Here is an 18568-nt window from a genome sequence, read left to right on the forward strand (position 1 = left end):
ACCAAATCATCTTAGATTTGCTTCATCATAAACACGTGAAAGCCAAATCAGCTATGTCTTCGATTTGCTCCTCGTAAGCACAAGGATGCCAAATCATCTTGGATTTATTTGAGAACATCTGAGAGTTAAATCTGCTATGTCCTCGATTTGTTCCTTGTAAATACAAGAATACCAAATCATCTTGGATCTTGCTTCAGTTTAATCGTCTGAAGGTCAGATCTACCATGTATCTACTCCCCATTGAATGTAGAGATGCCAGACTTCGATTTGTTCTCTGACAATACAGAGATGACAAATCATCTTAGATTTGCTTCATCGTAAACAAGTGAAAGCCAAATCAGCTATATCTTCGATCTGCTCCCTGCTTTGAATACAGAGAGATAAGATTTGTCATCTTGGATCTGCTTCAACGTAAAAATCTGAAGGTGAGATCTGCTATGTGTCTGCCTTCAATCAAAGTGGAAATGCCAGACTTCGATTTGTTCTCTGACAATACAGAGACGAAAAATCATCTTAGATTTGCTTCATCGTAAACACGTGAAAGCCAAATCAGCTATATCTTCGATCTGTTCCCCGCCGAATACAGAGAGATAAGATCTGTCATCTTGGATCTGCTTCAGCGTAAAAATCTGAAGGTAAGATCTGCTATGTGTCTGCCTTCAATCAAAGTGGAAATGCTAGACTTCGATTTGTTCTCTAACAATACAGAGACGAAAAATCATCTTAGATTTGCTTCATCGTAAACACGTGAAAGCCAAATCAGCTATATCTTCGATCTGCTCCCCGCCGAATACAGAGAGATAAGATCTGTCATCTTGGATCTGCTTCAGCGTAAAAATCTGAAGGTAAGATCTGCTATGTGTTTGCCTTCCATCAAAGTGGAAATGCCAGACTTCGATTTGTTCTCTGACAATACAGAGATGACAAATCATCTTACATTTGCTTCATCGTAAACACGTGAAAGCCAAATCAGCTATATCTTCGATCTGCTCCCCGCCGAATACAGAGAGATAAGATCTGTCATCTTGGATCTACCCCGATGAAGGTCAGATCTGCTATGCTGTGGCCTATTACCCTACTGTTTTGGGTTTTAAACCACGCTGTCTCCAATAACCTGTAAAATGATTATGCTTGATAATTTAGGATGCTAAGCTCGAAGTGAGTTGAATGTTCTTAATTAAACATGTTATGATGCAAAATGTCATGAATATGACCTCTATCCTAGACGTCATCATTCATTCCTTTATTTGCCTTTTCTTTTCTCAAAGTTTCATTCATGCTCAGCCTGTAAGCCGTCCTCCAATGCTACGATCCACTGAGGATGTCTGTAAGAACTGAATTATTGGCTTTGTTTATTTTCTTTTTGGACTGGAAGAAAGGAATTCCTTGAGTTCTTTCATCCCTTACTTACGTGAATTTCTCGAACAATTGTCCTATTTTAGTTTCTTGTGTTATCTAGAAATTTCAAAGTAATGCGCAAAACTTCATTTGTAAACATATTTAGTTCATCTATCATTATTTCAATGCAACATACTTAAAGAATAGTGAAATAAGAATAAATTTTTAAGAATAATTAGATTTGAATGAATTATCAAAAAGATACAAAAGGGAATTAATCTGCTAGCCTATCTTCTAGAAGAAATAGAATCTAAAGATAGCAAACAACATAGAAGTTAGATCCTCTAGATATCGCCGCTTTAGCGCCTATACACCAGCTCCATGAAGTCTTTCTTGAATTCAACATGTGTTAAAAAAAATCCCAAGTACTCTGTTGATGCCCCAGTTTGCAGCATTCTTCGCTCTTTATAGCAAGATCATTGTGTACTCTTCAAAATTTGAGCTTCCCTTTCGGGTTTTCAACTCAAAACCCCTTTGGTCATAAGGTGCCCTTTGCGGGTTTTCACCTTGGCCTCTCCTTTTTTTTTTCAAGACGCCTTTTGCGGGTTTTCACCTTATATTCTCTTCTTCTTTAGACAAAGTATTTTTTAACTGAGTCCGAATTCACTGGATTGGGTAAACTTTTCCCATCCATTTCCCCTAAGATCAATGCACCACCAGAGAAAGCTTTCTTTACGACATATGGCCCTTCCCAATTTGGCATCCATTTTCCTCTAAAGTCCTTTTGAATAGGAATGATCTTTTTCAATACAAGGTCTCCCTCCTGGAATTCTCTTGGTCGGACTTTCTTGTCATAAGCTCGCATCATTCGCTTCTGATACATCTGACCATGTTGAATGGCTTTTAGCCTCTTTTCCTCAATCAAGTTCAACTGGTCATACCGGGATTGAACCCACTCAGCTTCATCTAACTTTACCTCCGTCAAAATTCGAAGAGAAGGTATTTCTACTTCAATAGGTAATACTGCTTCCATCCCATAAACTAGCGAGAATGGAGTTGCCCTAGTAGAAGTTCTGACAGATGTTCGATAGGCTAGGAGTGCAAATGGAAACTTTTCATGCCAATCTCTATAGGTCTCAGTCATCTTCCCCACTATTTTCTTAATATTCTTGTTGGCAGCTTCCACTCCCCATTCATTTTTGGACGATAGGGAGAAGAATTGTGATGTTTGATCTTAAACTGGTCGCAAACCTCCACTATCGTTTTGTTATTTAAGTTTAATGCATTGTCGGATATGATCTTCTCAGGCATTCCATATCAACAAATGATCTCCTTCTTCAAGAATCGACTCACTGCTGACTTAGTAACATTCACATAAGAGGCGGCCTCTACCCACTTTGTAAAGTAGTCAATTACCACGAAGATAAACCGATGTCCATTTGAAGCTTTCGGTGATATTGGTCCAATAACATCCATTCCCCACATGGAAAAGGGCCATGAAGAAGTCATAACATGCAAAGGTGAAGGTGGAACATGAATTTTGTCCCCATAAATCTGACATTTATGGCACTTCTTGGTGTAGTTAATACAGTCTCCTTCTATGGTAGCCCAATAATAGCCAAACCTCATAATTTGCCTCACCATCGTGAACCCATTTGCATGTGTCCCGCACACACCTTCATGAACTTCTTCTAAAATCAGCTTCGCTTCCACAGCATTGACACATCTCAAAAGTACTTGGTCTTTCCGTCTCTTGTACAGGATATCTCCATCTAAAACATAGTCGCAAGCTAACCTCCTCAAAGTTCATTTATCATTTTCACTGGCCTGTTCAGGTATTTATGATCTCTCACGTATCGCAATATATCTTGATACCAGGGGTTATTGTCATTTCCTTCCTTCTCAATGTTACAACAATGAGCTGGAGCCCCGTAAACACTCATTTGAATTGGTTTCATTTCTTCTTCTTTATTCGCCTTGATCATTAAGGCCAAGGTTGCTAAAGCATCTGCCATCTGATTTTCGTCTCGTGGGAGATAATTGAAGGTGATGCTATCAAATTCCTCAAGTAACCCCAAAACTACCTTTTGATAACTAATCAATTTAGGGTCCCTTGTCTCCCATTCACCTCTAAGTTGATAAACAACCAACACTGAATCTCCATATACTTCTAAGGTTTTTATACCTCGCTCTATAGTTGCTTGAAGTCCCATGATGCATGCTTCATATTCAGCCATATTGTTCGTGCAATCAAAGTCCAACTTGCACGTAAAAGGATAATGATCGCCATTCGGAGATACCAAGACTGCCCCAATTCCCTTTCCGACTGCATTAGAAGCCCCATCAAAATTGAGCTTCCAAGAAGAATTTACAATCATTGCTATACACATCTACTCCTTATTTGAAAAATCGAAGTTCAATGGCTCATAATCCTCTAGAGCCCTACTAGCCAAGAAGTCTACTACCGCACTTCCTTTTATAGCTTTCTACTTATGTAGACTATATCAAACTCTGAAAGAAAAATTTTCCATCTCGCCATTCTCCCATTTAGAGCCGTTGACTTCATCATGTATTTCAACGAATCAAGTTTTGAGATAAGCCAAGTGGTACGGTATAGCATATACTGTCTTAATCTCTGAGTTGTCCAAATCAGCGCACAACACAACTTTTCAATTGGTGAATATCTCATCTCATATCAGTGAACTTCTTACTGAGATAATAAATTGCCTTCTCCTTTTTCCCTGACTCGTCATGCTGGCCAAACACACATCCCATAGAATTACTGAACACTAACAAGTACAGTATTAATGGTTTATCTGGGCTAGGTGGAGACAATACCGGAGCATTCAACAAATACCGCTTGACCTTTTCAAAAGCATTCTGGCATTCCTCATCCCAAGTACCTTGATTGTGCTTTCTGAGAAGGCAAAAGATAGGATCACATTTCTCAGTTAGTTATGAAATGAACTGAGCAATGTAATTCAATCTTCCTAGGAATCCTCGAACTTCCTTCTGAGTACGTGGCGGAGGTAACTCTTGTATGGCTCTGACCTTGTCTGAGTCGACTTCAATTCATTTTTCACTGACTACGAAGCCTAATAACTTTCCTGATCTGGCTCCAAAAGTACACTTTGCTAGATTGAGCTTCAACTGAAATTTTCTCAACCTCAAGAACAATCTTCTCAAGACCTCAATGTGCTCTTTTTCTGTATGTGACTTGGCAATCATATCATCAACATATACCTCAATATCCTTATGCATTATGTCGTGGAACAAGTTCACCATGGCCCATTGGTATGTTGCCCCTGTGGTTTTTAGTCCAAATGGCATTACTTGGTAGCAAAAGGTGCCCCACAAGGTTATGAATGTGGTTTTATCCATGTCCTCCAGATGAATCCTTATCTGATTGTATCCTGAGAAACCATCCATAAAGGAGAACAATGAATATCCCGCTGTGTTGTCTACTAAAGTGTCAATGTGTGGTAAAGGAAAATTATCCTTTGGGCTTGCTTTGTTCAGATCTCTGTAATCAACACACATTCGTACCTTCCCATCCTTCTTAAGAATCGGCACAATGTTAGCTACTCATTCGGAGTACTTCACTTCTTGCAAGAATCCTGCATCGAACTGCTTCTTGACTTCATCCTTTATTTTCAAAACGATATTTGGCCTCATTCTTCGCAACTTCTGTTGGACTGGCTTACAATCCTGTCTTATCAGAAGTCGATGTACCACAATGTCGATACTCAATTCGGGCATATCCTGATATGACCAGGCGAAGATATCCTTGAACTCTCGAAGCAACTCAACCAGACCATGTCTTGTGTCCTCGCTAATTAGGGTTTCGATTTTCAACTCCTTCCCCTCCTCTAGGGTTATATTCTCTATTGCCTCTTTCTCATGTGGCATGATTTGTTTCTCCTCTTTCTTTACCATTCTTAATAGATCGAGAGAAATGTCACAATCTTGAACATCTTCAAAATCTTGAGGTTCCTCTAAACACATGTTTTGCTCGCCAGAGTAATTAGGAGCTACAGTATCAGCGCTCATATCATTGATATTTAGGGACCCGTGGGGGTATGAAAGAATATACAAAGAATGAATGAATCTAAGAATGATTGTTTATGTGCTATGAATAAAAGAACAAGAATTGCCAGAATTTAAAGGAATATTGGTCGATAAAAATGAAACAATACTCATTTAAATTGATAAAAGTTATGTTTTATTTAAATAATTATAGATGAACATAAGCCTATTTCAAACATGTAATCTTATAACTCCTAGGCCCTAGAGTAACAAACATGTTTCGAGAATTACTCTGAAAAATTCCTAAAGACTACAGGAAGGTCTTCCGCAGTCCAATTATTCAGAAAGCTCCCCGATTCGTAAGGGCGAATGCCCTCGAGGTTTTTTTGCTCCGATCCTTCATTGTGTACAGCATTAACTTGATGACTTTCCTCTATCAGCAATCCTCCTAACTTAAAGGATTTGGATATAGGTGGTAATGCCTTCAAACGCGTCTTTCTTCTCGTTTGGCGCTTCTCCATTTCTTGCCTCCTATGCTTATGGTCTGGCTTGAAACCCAAACCAAAACGATCCTTCTTCTCACTCAGTTTTGGGATTTGAACCCCTCCTTGCAACTGTTTTCCTAGCCCTTTTCATGGCAATGCTCCATTCCCTATCATCATTTGTAGGGCCATCCTCGTGGCTCTAGACATTTTGGGTGCCGACATCTCACTTCCTTCCGAAATGAAGGTGGCATTAATGATTTCTAAAGAGCAGAAAGAACACTCGATAGCCTCTTCATTGGCCTCAACATAAGGGGCCTTGCTGGTGACTGCCGCTATGATGTCCTCTTCCGCATTGATGGTTATTAAGCGTCCATCTGTCACTAACTTCAATTTTTGGTGTAGTGAGGAGGGCACCGCTCCTGCCGAGTGTATCCATGGTCTCCCCAACAAACAATTATAGGAGGGCTCGATATCCATCACCAAGAAATCAACTTCATATGTATTCGGTCCAACCTCTAGAGGGATGTCAATTCGTCCCATCACTTTCCTTTCAGTTCCATCAAAGGCTCTCACCACATTGTGACATGTCTTCATATGTGAACTGTCAATAGGTAATCTGTTTAATGTGGATAATGGAAGGATGTTCAAAGCAGACCCATTATCAACAAGTACACTTGGAAGCGTGTATCTCTTGCACCGAGTAGTGATATACAAGGCCTTGGTTGACCCTATGCCCCTGGGTGGAATTTCATCATCATTGAAGTAGATGAAATTGTCAGCACTAATGTTGTTTACTAACTGGTCCAACTTGTTAACGGATATGTCATGGGTGACATATGTTTCATTAAGCACCTTTAACAACACATCCCGATGCACCTCTGAACTCAGGAGTAGGGCTAACACTGATATACATGCCGGCTGCTTGCGCAACTGCTCGACCACGCTATACTCGCTATGTTTAAGAAACTTTAGAAACTCCTTAGCTTCTTCCTCCTTTATCGGCTCATTGATGGGTACTTCAGTCTCTTTCTTCCTTTCAACCTCGGTATCTTTCGTCTTTGCGGGCTCCACTTTGATATTCCCCCCATCATAACGTTTCCCACTTCGTGTATGGGAACCTTCATTTTGCGTGCCCCTGGCCGTGCTAGCTATACTCTCCCCCTCAGGTATTGTTATATTGCAGTCATAACTCCATGGCACCCTCCTATCATCCTTGTAAGGGAAAGGATTGGGTTTATGAATGACTATTTTGGGCCCAGTTTGCGACATCGCCTCATTATTCCCTGGCAAAGAAATAATAATTCTCGGTTGGTGGGTTTCTTGTCGTTCATTCTCCAGCACACATATTTGTCCTTCACAAAAACTACCCTCAGAAACTTGTAGTTCTTTGTTAACCATAAGGCCATGTACCATGGCTTTGAACTCTTCACAATTTTGGATCATATGACCCACCTTTCCATGGAATTCACAATAGTTTTCCATTCCTTCTCTTCCTCTTCTAGAGGTCAGCATACCTCTTTCACCATCTCCTCCCATATTACTTTCATAGGTGTCTTCACCTCAGCAATATCTTCCTTGGCTTTTCCTTTCTTTATTTCATCGATGGCATTCACTCCTTGATTGCCATGATCTGGTAACAGATTTTCAGTATTAGGGGTACTATCGAATTTCACCACCCTTATTTTGATTAGCCTCTCCACGACCTTCTTGAACCCAGTGCAGTTTTCAATTGAATGCCCCGATATTCCCGCGTGATATTCGTATTTAGCATTTGCATCATACCATTTGGGGTACGGTGGCTACAGTGGTTTTAAGTGAAATGGAGCAATGGCATGTGCATCATATAAGCATTGATAAAGCTCATGATATGTCACAGGGATAGGAGTGAATTGCATCCTCTCCAAATTCTGTCTTGTACCCGATTCCTGTCTTTGAGTACTTTGTTGCTCACCCGTAGCTGCCTTAGGTTGTCCAACTGTGATTGCCCTAGAGTTGAAACTGTTCATGTTATTCACCTCATTGTCTTTTCTCCTTGGGGCTGATCTTTTAGCCACTTCCCCCTCAATTTTACCGCCCCTCGCTGCATTTTCAATCATCTCACCCGCCATAACTATATCGACAAAACTTTTTGTAGTACTTCCAATCATATGTGTGATGAATGGCGCCTTCAAAGTATTAATAAATAACATGGTGGTCTCCTTTTCCAACAATGGTGGTTGTACTTGCATTGCCACCTCCTTCCATCGTTGTGTATATTGCCTAAAATTTTCATTAGGCTTTTTCTCCATATTTTGAATTGTGATCCTATCTGGCGTCATATCAGTCACAGGGTTATACTGTTACATGAAAGCATGTGCAAGATCTCTCCATGAATCGATTCTTGCATGGCTCAACTGATTGTACCACCAAGCCGCTGCTCCCACTAGGCTGTCCTGAAAACAATGGATTAATAATTGATCATTGTTCACATATCCAGTCATCCTCCTACAAAATATTGTTATATGTGCCTCTGGACAAGTAGTCCCGTTGTACTTTTCAAATTCTGGCATCTTAAATTTATGAGGAAGCACCAAATCTAGAACCAAACTTAAATCTTTGGCATCAATCCCATGATGATTACCTGCGCCTTCTAAAACCCTAAACTTCTCCTCTAACCATCTACAATGATCTTCCAATTTTTTCGCGAATTCAATTTCCATTCTTTCCTTCTCCATCAAGTCCAGATCAAGAGTGATAGGGTTGATCGAGCTATCACCCAAATTATTTCCCAACCCAGATGGGAAATTTACGGGGATTCCAGCATCAACTGGCCCATGTTGAGGCCTTACGGTGACAGATGGCCTTCTAGGAGGTGCCTCGATTTGCAGTGGCACATGAGGTGGAGTAAAACCCGGAGGAGGACCTTCATTCTCTTCTTCAGTGATTTCCATGGGACCTTTTCCTTTATCAGTGGCTCTCTGCAGCTGAGCCATTTTAGCCATCATGTTTCTCTGAGCCTCTAACATCTGTTCCCTCATTTCATTCTGCATTTTGGCCAACTGCTCCTGCATTTGATCTTGCATATCTTTTTGTAATTGCTCGAACCTTTGATCCATACTCTTAGTCTTACTACGAGTGCCGTAAGGATGCGTTATTTCCAGATTTTCTTTTCTACCTTTTGAAGTAAACTTTAACTAATCAGGGCCTTTCTATAACTTTGAATGCAAATGATGTGATGAAATGCTATGAGATGCAAATGCATGAATGCAAAAAAGAATATCAATTCTGGTTCAACTTCATTTAGAAAACTATTTAGAAAAAGAATATCTTTACATATAAGAGGATTACAAATACGCTTTCGCCCTAAGGCCCAAAGCTTTAACTCTATCTAATAAAAGGGCTAACTCTCATCCTATATCCGACGATGATGAATACATCAGACTTAATACATCAGTTCGAATTGCCAAGTCTTGCACATATTCAGCAACCTCTCAAATCTGGGCTATGGCTTCACCAATGACATGATCTCTTTCTCTGACCTGTCCTCTAGCCTGATGAAGCTCTCCCTTTAGATAATCTTCTTGCGTCTCGAGCTGCTAAACTCGGAGTTCACCATCATGCAATGCCACTTCTAAATCCTCAATCTTACTTTTTAGCTCATTTAACTTGACCGCAGAATTATGGTTTTGGTGCCAACGTAGTGATCTTCCAAGCTCAGTTACCTTAGTCTTCAATCCTCTATTCTCTTCCTCTAATGCCAAATTTTGCACCTGCATCTCTTGGAACTTCCTCTCCCAATACTCGGCTCTAGCCTTTTCCTCTTGGACCTCTTTCTGCAACTGATCTGAAGATCCTCCTACTCTCGCTCTCCTCGAGGATACTTGTGCCCTTTTGTAATGCTCCTTTAGATCATCTCGATCTTCCTCAATCTTCCTCTTTTCTTTTCTCTCTTTCTCAAGCTCCATCTTTTGAACATCGACGTCCAAACTCAAGTACATCTTTTCCTCTTCGAGCTTTGCTATCCTCTTCTCGAACTCCAAGTTCTTTCTCTCGAACTCCTGCTTCTTAATTTCTGACTCTGAGGGCCTTACTTGCAAATATTCTTCCATCGGTCGAGTTCCTTCCACACTTAGCTTAGGGATATTATCGTTAACCCTTCTGCCTCTCCATTCAATATTTTCAGGTGTGGTTGCAGGACTAATAGCTACTCCTTTCAACTGACAAGTCTTTTTCTAAGCACTAGAAACTTCACTAACCTTCCTCTTGTAATCGGCTCCTCTATATACGAACTCACTTTGAGCCAACCCTTGAGTCGCTGGTACGAACTGTCTCAATCCATGCTGCCTCAGCACGAGCAAAGAGGCATAACCAATGGCACCCTAAATTCCCAACAAGGGGACCCAATCAAAACTGCCGCATCGGTAAAGAACCTCACCAGGAATCATCCACGGAGTCCTCCACTTGACATCTTTCGACTGAAGGTTCTGAAGTAGCACAATCCAATTCTCTTCTAGAACATCAACTCTCCTAGTTGAAGCTACTATGTCTTTCAACAGTGAATAATCCTCGAAGAAGACCCACAAACCACCCTATCTATCAATCAAAAATGACTGTAGAACCAAGAAAAAAATAACTGAGCACACCCTATAAACCTGCCAGCACCAGCCCTCCTACATGCACTAAAGACCTGAATGTTTCCGGCAAAATTGCAGGAACAAAAGTGACCTTTTTACTGAGCTGATGAAAGAGATCCGTGGCTGCCTCATCCACGTATCCCAAAGCCCTAGGGAAAACCATCAATCCATACAAACTTAAGGCAAAAACATCCACCTTCTTCGTCTCATCAGGGTGTGTCAGAATCAAATCTTTCAAAGCGTCCCACAAAATGCACTTGCACTCACCCTTTTCCTTAATTCGAGTCGTGGCCCACTGCTCGCTCATCCCCGTAATAATCATCAATTTCTTCCAAAAAGTAGGGACACAAGCAGCTCGAGAATAGATCCTATCGTTCTGAAACCTGGGACAACGAAGCAAGGCAGTGTACTTCTCCACAGTAGGTACCATATCTACTTCCCCAAAAGTGAAGCAACTGTACGCTGGGTTCAAAACTGAGCAAGGGCTCGGAATAAGTGCTCGTCTATCTGAACATCAAGCAAGTACGGTAACTCTCCGTAATTACCGTAGAATAACTGCTTGGTCTCTTTGCCCCACTGATCCCAAATTTCCTTAAGCTCCTAGAGATTATTCTGCTTGACACTAATACAAGTGTAATCTAACAACTCCGACACGTATCCCTCAGCTATACTATCTCCCTTTTCTAGTTGAGTTTGCTCAGACCATCTATGGACGTTGGCGTTGCCTTCCACTCTATCAAGAAGTCCATTCTCCAAAATAAAACTTCCTAACTTAGAAATTGATCGTGAACCGATATCTTTTGTAAATGCAAAATGACATGCAAACAAAAGAAAAGAGAGAGTCAGTATCACATGATATCAAGAAATTTCAATGATAACTTATAAGGGTAATATCTAAAGTTTAACTCTAACCAAGTTGGGCTCTTACGGTTTTTCTATATGAGGTTGGTTTCTAAAGTTTGAGGTACCCGAACCAGCAGATTCCTCGATCCTCACCCATTATAGGCTCATTTGAATCAAGTTCAGTTCAGGGGAATACATTTTCCTATGGCTACACGGAGATGAAAATCTCACGAAACCATAGGTACGGATGTATCCCGAAAGTGATCCACTATCCTGCACAGAGGCGAAAACCTCACGAAGGCGTAGCTTCTCACTCTCACTTAAAGGTGTGACCACAACGGTCAAGCAAATACAATGCGTATCAGAATATAGCAACATATGCAATAATACAAACACATGTAATGCAAAGAGGATTAAATTTTAAAATTTTAAGTTTCCAACATTAAGACAAGAGATAATCAATTACACGGCTTGACTCTCTTATTAGTCCCCAGTGGAGTCGCCAAGCTGTCGAAACCATTTTTAAATCAGGTTTTGGAAAATGGGAATCGACTTTAAAAATGAAAACGGGAGTCGCCACCAATCTTTTTAGGTGTGATTGGATCACCTTTAAAGCATTCTGTTTTAAAATCATTAGTTTTGGTCTATGAAATCAAAAGATAGGTTCGGGAGCCGGTTACGTACGAGGAAGGGTTAGCACTCTCGTAACGCCCAAAAATTGGTACCTAATTGATTATCAAGTGTCTTTAATGTTGGAAATTCAAAAAACTTTAAGATGAAATCCTCTTTTAATATTTTAATTTTGAAAATTGGGGTTCACTCGTATCAAAGTATTGACACTAAGTTAACTTTTTTGGAAATTCCTATCTCGGAACAACAAAACGCTATATCCAACAAGTTAGGACATATTGCTTTGAAATTTCAAGATAGTGGCTTGCATTTAGAAAACCTTAAAAACAACTTAGAAGGGTATTTGATTATTCAAACTTAACAAGAAAAGTGGCAACCCAATAAGTTAGGGTACTACCTTCTCAAAATTTCCAAACACCAAGCATTGCTTTTATATTTTTTGAAAACTTTGGAGTCTCTTTTTTTACAAAATGCTGCATAAGGAATCACATTATCACTATAGAATAGAATATTGCAATAATAAGCGAATAAAACATGCATTTTAACGATACAATAACAATAATACAAAAATCATATACTAGATGCATACTTGTTTAGAATTACATAACATCATATATACAAAGATACATGTATCCTATATTGAAGATGGATAAGCAAAACATACAAACATACATTGCAATAATTAAATAATGCATGATATACAAAAAAGAAGTAATAAAATACTGCATGACATACAAAAAAAAGTAATACAATATCAATGTACATGTTTATAATATGTAATATCAAATAATAAATATAAACTAACATTTAACACATGATATATGCAATATAAAAATACATAAAAGAATTAAAATATAAAGTGAATAATTATTAACAAAATATACATATAATACAAATAAAAATATGATGTTTAATAACAATTTTAAAATAGTATTTAGTTATACAATATGTAATATATGATAATGTAATTTAAAAATATATCGTCTTAGAAAAATAATGTATAGGAATTTATATTTATAATAAAATAATTATAATATAAGTTTAGCAAAATATAAAATAAGTAATTAATAATGAAATATACATGTTATACAAATTATAATATTATAATATCCTCAAAATATGTAATAATAGAATATGAATAAAGTAATTATTAATATATAATTAAAGATGAGTATGTAATACAAGTTAGAACCTTTAATGATAATAATATACGGATAAAAATATATAATAGTATAAAAAATAACATAATAATCTAGAATAATATATAATATGTATATAAAAATAATGTATAGTATATATATTAATATATAATATAAGCACAAATATAATAACCATATATAAATAATAATATGAAATAATAATAATATAAAATAATATATTTAAAATGTAAGATAATATAAAGATAAAGATATTTAAACATTAAATGATAAAAATATAGTATAGATATATATAGGAGAATAATATATGATAAAAATATAAGTAGTATTTTTAATAATAATATATGTATAGTTTTTTTAATAAATAAATTATATAAAATAAAATAACATAATTTAAAAATAGTAAAACAAAGGTTAAAATTGAATTTAAATAGAATTATAAGGCAAATTTGCAAAATAGTATAAGTTTTGGGCTTAATTTGCGAGAATTAAGACGACAAAGGACTCACTGGGCAATTTGCCCTAATCCTAAACGACGCCGTTTCCAGAATGTAATAACTGTTGGGACTAAATTGAAACTAAAACAAAATAATAGGGCCAAATCATAGATAAAATAAAACGTAATTATAAACTAAAAAAGAATGGAAGGACCGATTGGGTAATTAACCCAATCCTAAAAATGCGCGGATCCTCCCCGGGTAATCGGGTCAACGCGCGGATCCTGAAGTCTTTGAACGACGTCTTTTTTAGGCTTATTAACTTAAGCCCAAAATGGTGCCGTTCTATTAAGGCTATGTAAGCCAATTTTTAGCTTTTGAATCATTTTTAACCTGAGTAAAAAAAAAAAAAACTAAAATTCTCTCTAAAGTGAGAGGGGGGAGAGAGAGCCTGGCTCCGGTCTCTGTCAAGCCGAGCCTCAATCGTCTGCCTCACGCGCTCACGCGCCGTCATCGGCTCCTCCCCGTACGGTGGTCGGAAGTCCAAAATCCCGATTTTCAACGCAAATAAAAGGTTCGTCTTTTTGTTTTTCTACCACATTAGCATATATTTAAAAAAAAAAGAACAAATGATCACCTCTTATATTCTTTCTTGGGACTGTTGATTTTTAGTGTAAAATTTGTAATCTACCTTTTTTGTATTGAACCTCTGTATTTTTATTGCTTCTCTGTGTGTATTTTTCAGAACGTAACTTTTACAAGTGAAAGGAAAGGCTTTATAGCCTTGGTCCCTTACATATTCTGGGAAAGAAATCTAAAATTTCTTTCCATTTTATGTCTTCTGTATCTTTGACTGATATATTGTGATTTTCTTGCCATTTCTGCTTTGTTTTTTTCACAGATCTGCTGTTTGTTTCTTTTTCTTGCGGTATCATCGAGGAATCCGGCAGTGACCGTGCTGGTGTGGATTCATGCGCCGATTACGGAGGCAGAGTCACTGCACCGATGGAGGGCAACAAACAACTGGAGTTGAAAAGGCGCAACCCTTAGGTCGATTATGGCGCGAACCCTAGCTAGGGTTTCTCTCGTCTGAAAATAAGTTACTAATTGGGCCAATTAAATATTGGGCTAGTTTAGTATATCCGGGTAGGGTATAGTGGGTATGGTTGTTTGGGTCAAGGGTGTAAACGGGCTTAGCTGAATTGTTTCGGTTTTGGGCCTACGATTTGGGCTTTGTAACTTGGACTGTTTAAATAAACAAACATTTATTTATTTATTTTTTGTGTTTCTGTTTTGGTTTTAAGGCCCGGTCAAATTTGGGCTATTACACTAGTTAGGTAATTTTCTAATTCAATCTCGATTCTAACCTTTCCTTACAGCTTGTGACAACACCCACTAACCAAAGCCACATTACAACCTTTTAAAGACCTTTTGATTAATGTATCATCTCAATATATAGTGGTGGAGATTTGATTTTCATACAAGCCTATGGTAATAACTTTTCATATTGACTAATACGTGCTTAATTTTTTTTTGTCCTTAAACACCTCGAGTGATTTGAGCGAATCCTTAATGAGGATGTTAAACTTTGTGATATTTTGAATCAAAGGTAATCACTTAGATGAAGGGGAAACACCTATATTTTTGTGATAAAATGTTCAACTTGGAATGTTTGAAACTTTGATCTTCTTTCAGTTGAATTTTCAATGTATGATTTACTATGGATTATTTTGAGATATTATTGATAGAAATTATAAGTTGAGAAGAATTTATTTTGATTATGAGTTGAGGATTTTGCTTGAGGACAAGCAAATGCTTAAGTGTGGGGGTATTTGATAAACCATAATTTATACATATTTCTATACCATGTTTAGCACATTTTATGGATGATTTTTCCTTAGATTTTGTGAATTCGATGCTCCTAATGCCTTAATTTCATGTTTTATACTTAGGTAAGCATAGGAGAGTGAAAGGAATGAGAAACGGACTAAAAACGGAGAAAATTGGCCAACGTACGAAATCAACATGGCCTGGACTTCCTCACACGACTACACCGCCATGTCAATTTGGTAGAATTGAAGCACGAATCACACGGGTAGACCACACGCCCGTGCCTATTTAATAGGCTTAACCACGGCCTGAAGTAATCACATACGATCGTGTCACACGGACATGTCCCTGTCCAGCCCAAGTAGAGTCCTATTCGGAAAAGGCCACTTTTGAGGGATCTTAGGCATTCCAAAGCCTATAAATACACCTTAGAAGAGGAGAAGAGGGGGGACGCACAGGAGGAAGCAAGGAATTCCTCAAGGAAAGCTGATCGATCTATCTCAGAAGCCGGATTCACCATCAAGACTGAAGATCTCCCTTCAAATTCCCTCAGGAGTTTTGGGTTTTCTTGTATTTTGTTATTTTTATTCTTTTGAGATGTTTTCTTTCATTAGTATGAACTAAAACCCCTAAATACCTAAGGGGAATGAAACCTAAGACGGATCTTGTTATTACTATCTGAATTGTATGATAAATATTTGACTTGTTCTTAATTATGTGTTCTTAATTCTTGTTTTGATATTCTAGGATATTGATTCAAGTTAAGCTCTTATTCTAAGGAGGAATAGACCCTGTCTCAGAGTAAATTTGTCATAATTAAGCGAAGTTGATTGCGCGCCTAGAGATAGGGTGACAAGATTTTGTCGAATTAGGGTGAAACCTAATAAAGGGATCCATAGATCGAGTTAATGCAACTCTAGGGTGTTAATTAGAAAGAGATTTCAACTATTCAATCTAGGGTTAGACATTGTTAGTCTCGAGAGAGATAATAATATAACTTAGGGATCTCTACGGAACAAGTTGAATGAATAGATCGCTCTATTCTGAGTCAAATAACAAGTGAAGTCTGGGAGGATTTTTCCTTAGGTATTGTCTTAATCAATCGAGTTTTCCAAAAAGTATTTTCCCCAAATTTCTTTTCTGTGATTTCTTAGTTTAATTAGTTAGATAAACAAAACCCTTTTATTTTTTTAATCTAGATAATAAAAAGAAAGTTGATACTAGTACTTTTAGTTTCTTTAGGTTCAATAATCCGGTCTTGCTAAAGTTATACTACTGTTCGATAGGTACACTTGCCTTCATCGTGATAATAGTTAGTTGGAAGAACGATTCATTATAAATATTCAAAACCTGTCACGAATATCACGTATCAAGTTTTTGGTGCCGTTGCCAAGGAACTATGATATTAGGAACACTTGATTTTTATTACTTTAGCCATTTACTTTTACTGCAATTTAAATTTTATTCCAATTTTTATTACTAATTCTTCTTTTTCCCTTTTTCTGGCAGGTTCTTATAGTTTATGACTAGAAGAAACCTATCAGGACCATTACTTTTTAACAGTAAGATCGATCGCGCAGTTCGTAGAAACCAAAGAGAAATAAGGCGAAGCTTTAGATACACAGCGGACAAGCAAGAAGATGATATTCAAACTACAATCGAGGAGATGGCTGAAAATCAAGAAAACCTGATACCGCTTTCCATTACTGTTAATACAGTAAATCAGAATCCTGTTTCACGCACTATGTATGATTATGCTAAACCTACTTTAACAGGAACTGAATCGAGTATAGTTAGACCTGCTATTGCCGCAAATAATTTTGAACTGAAACCTAGCACAATTCAAATGATACAACAGTTTGTTCAGTTTGATGGTTTGCAGGATGAGGATCCAAATGCTCATTTGGTGAATTTCCTGGAATTCTGCGATACATTTAAAGTCAATGGCGTTTCTGATGATACCATACGTCTTCGGTGGTTTCCCTTTTCGTTGATGAACAAAGCTAAATAGTGGTTGAACTCATTACCACAAGGATCAATTACTACCTGGGAACAAATGACTGAAAAGTTTCTATTAAAATACTTTTCGCCGGCTAAAACGGCTAAATTACGTAATGATATCTCTTCTTTTGTGCAGATGGATTTAGAGACACTTTACGATGCATGAGAGAGATACAAGGATCTCTTGAGACGATGCCCTCACCATGGGTTAGCACTCTGGCTACAGGTTCAAACATTTCATAATGGCCTGAATCCCTCGACTAGACAAATGGTTGACGCACCCGCTGGTGCAACTATCAATAACAAGACACCTGAAGAGGCTTACTGATAAACTTTAATTTATACATATTTTTACCCCATGTTTAACGCATTTTTTGGATGATTTCCCATTAGAATTGGTGAATTTGATACTTCTAATGCTTTAATTTCATGTTTTATACTTAGGAGAGCAAAGGAGAACGAAGAACGAGAAATGGGCCAAAAATGAAGAAAATGGGCCAAAGTACAAAATCAAAACGGCCTGGACCTCTTCACATGGGTAGACCACACAGCCGTGTCAATTTGGAAGGCTCGAGCACGGCCTGAAGTAATCGCACACGGGCGTGTCCCTGCCGAGCCCAAGTTGAGTCCAATTCGGAAAAGGCTAAGTTTGAAGGCTCTTAGGCATTCCAAAGCCTATAAATACACCCTAGAGGAGGAAGAAAGAGGACACACAGAATACGGAGTAAGAAATTACTCCAAGGAAGCCAATTGATCCATCTCAGAAGCCGGATTCATCATCAAGACTGAAGATCTCTCCTCAATTTCCCCTTCAGGAGTTTTGGGTTTTCTTTATGTTTTGTATTCTTTATTATTCTGAGATGTTTTCTTATTTAGTTATGAACTAAATCCCCTAAATACCTAAGGGAAATAAAACCTAAGACGAATCTTGTTATTTTTTTCTGAATTGTATAATAAATATTTAACTTGTTCTTAATTATGTGTTCTTAATTCTTGTTTTGATATCCCAGATACTAATTCAAGATAAGCTCTTATTCAGAGGAGGAATAGACCTGCCTAAGAGTACATTTGTCATAATTAACCAGAGTTGATTGCGCGCCTAGACATAGGGTGACAAGATTTTGCCGGATTAGGGTGAAACCTATTAAGGGGATCCATAGATCGAGTTAATGTAGCCCTAGGGTGTTAATTAGAGAAAGGTCTACATT

The 18568-nt window shown here is 37.9% G+C and overlaps 1 non-coding gene across 1 annotated transcript; it reads right to left on the bottom strand.

Annotated features, from left to right (window-relative positions):
- Positions 1 to 17463: 17463 nt before the first annotated feature.
- Positions 17464 to 17570, bottom strand: LOC128281961 (small nucleolar RNA R71). Its single transcript, XR_008272259.1, has one exon. It is a non-coding gene; the product is annotated as a small nucleolar RNA R71 (small nucleolar RNA).
- Between the last annotated feature and the right edge of the window lie 998 nt (positions 17571 to 18568).

The sequence above is a fragment of the Gossypium arboreum genome, chromosome 1 (assembly GCF_025698485.1).
Source record: "Gossypium arboreum isolate Shixiya-1 chromosome 1, ASM2569848v2, whole genome shotgun sequence".
In the NCBI taxonomy this organism is placed as follows: Eukaryota; Viridiplantae; Streptophyta; class Magnoliopsida; order Malvales; family Malvaceae; genus Gossypium; species Gossypium arboreum.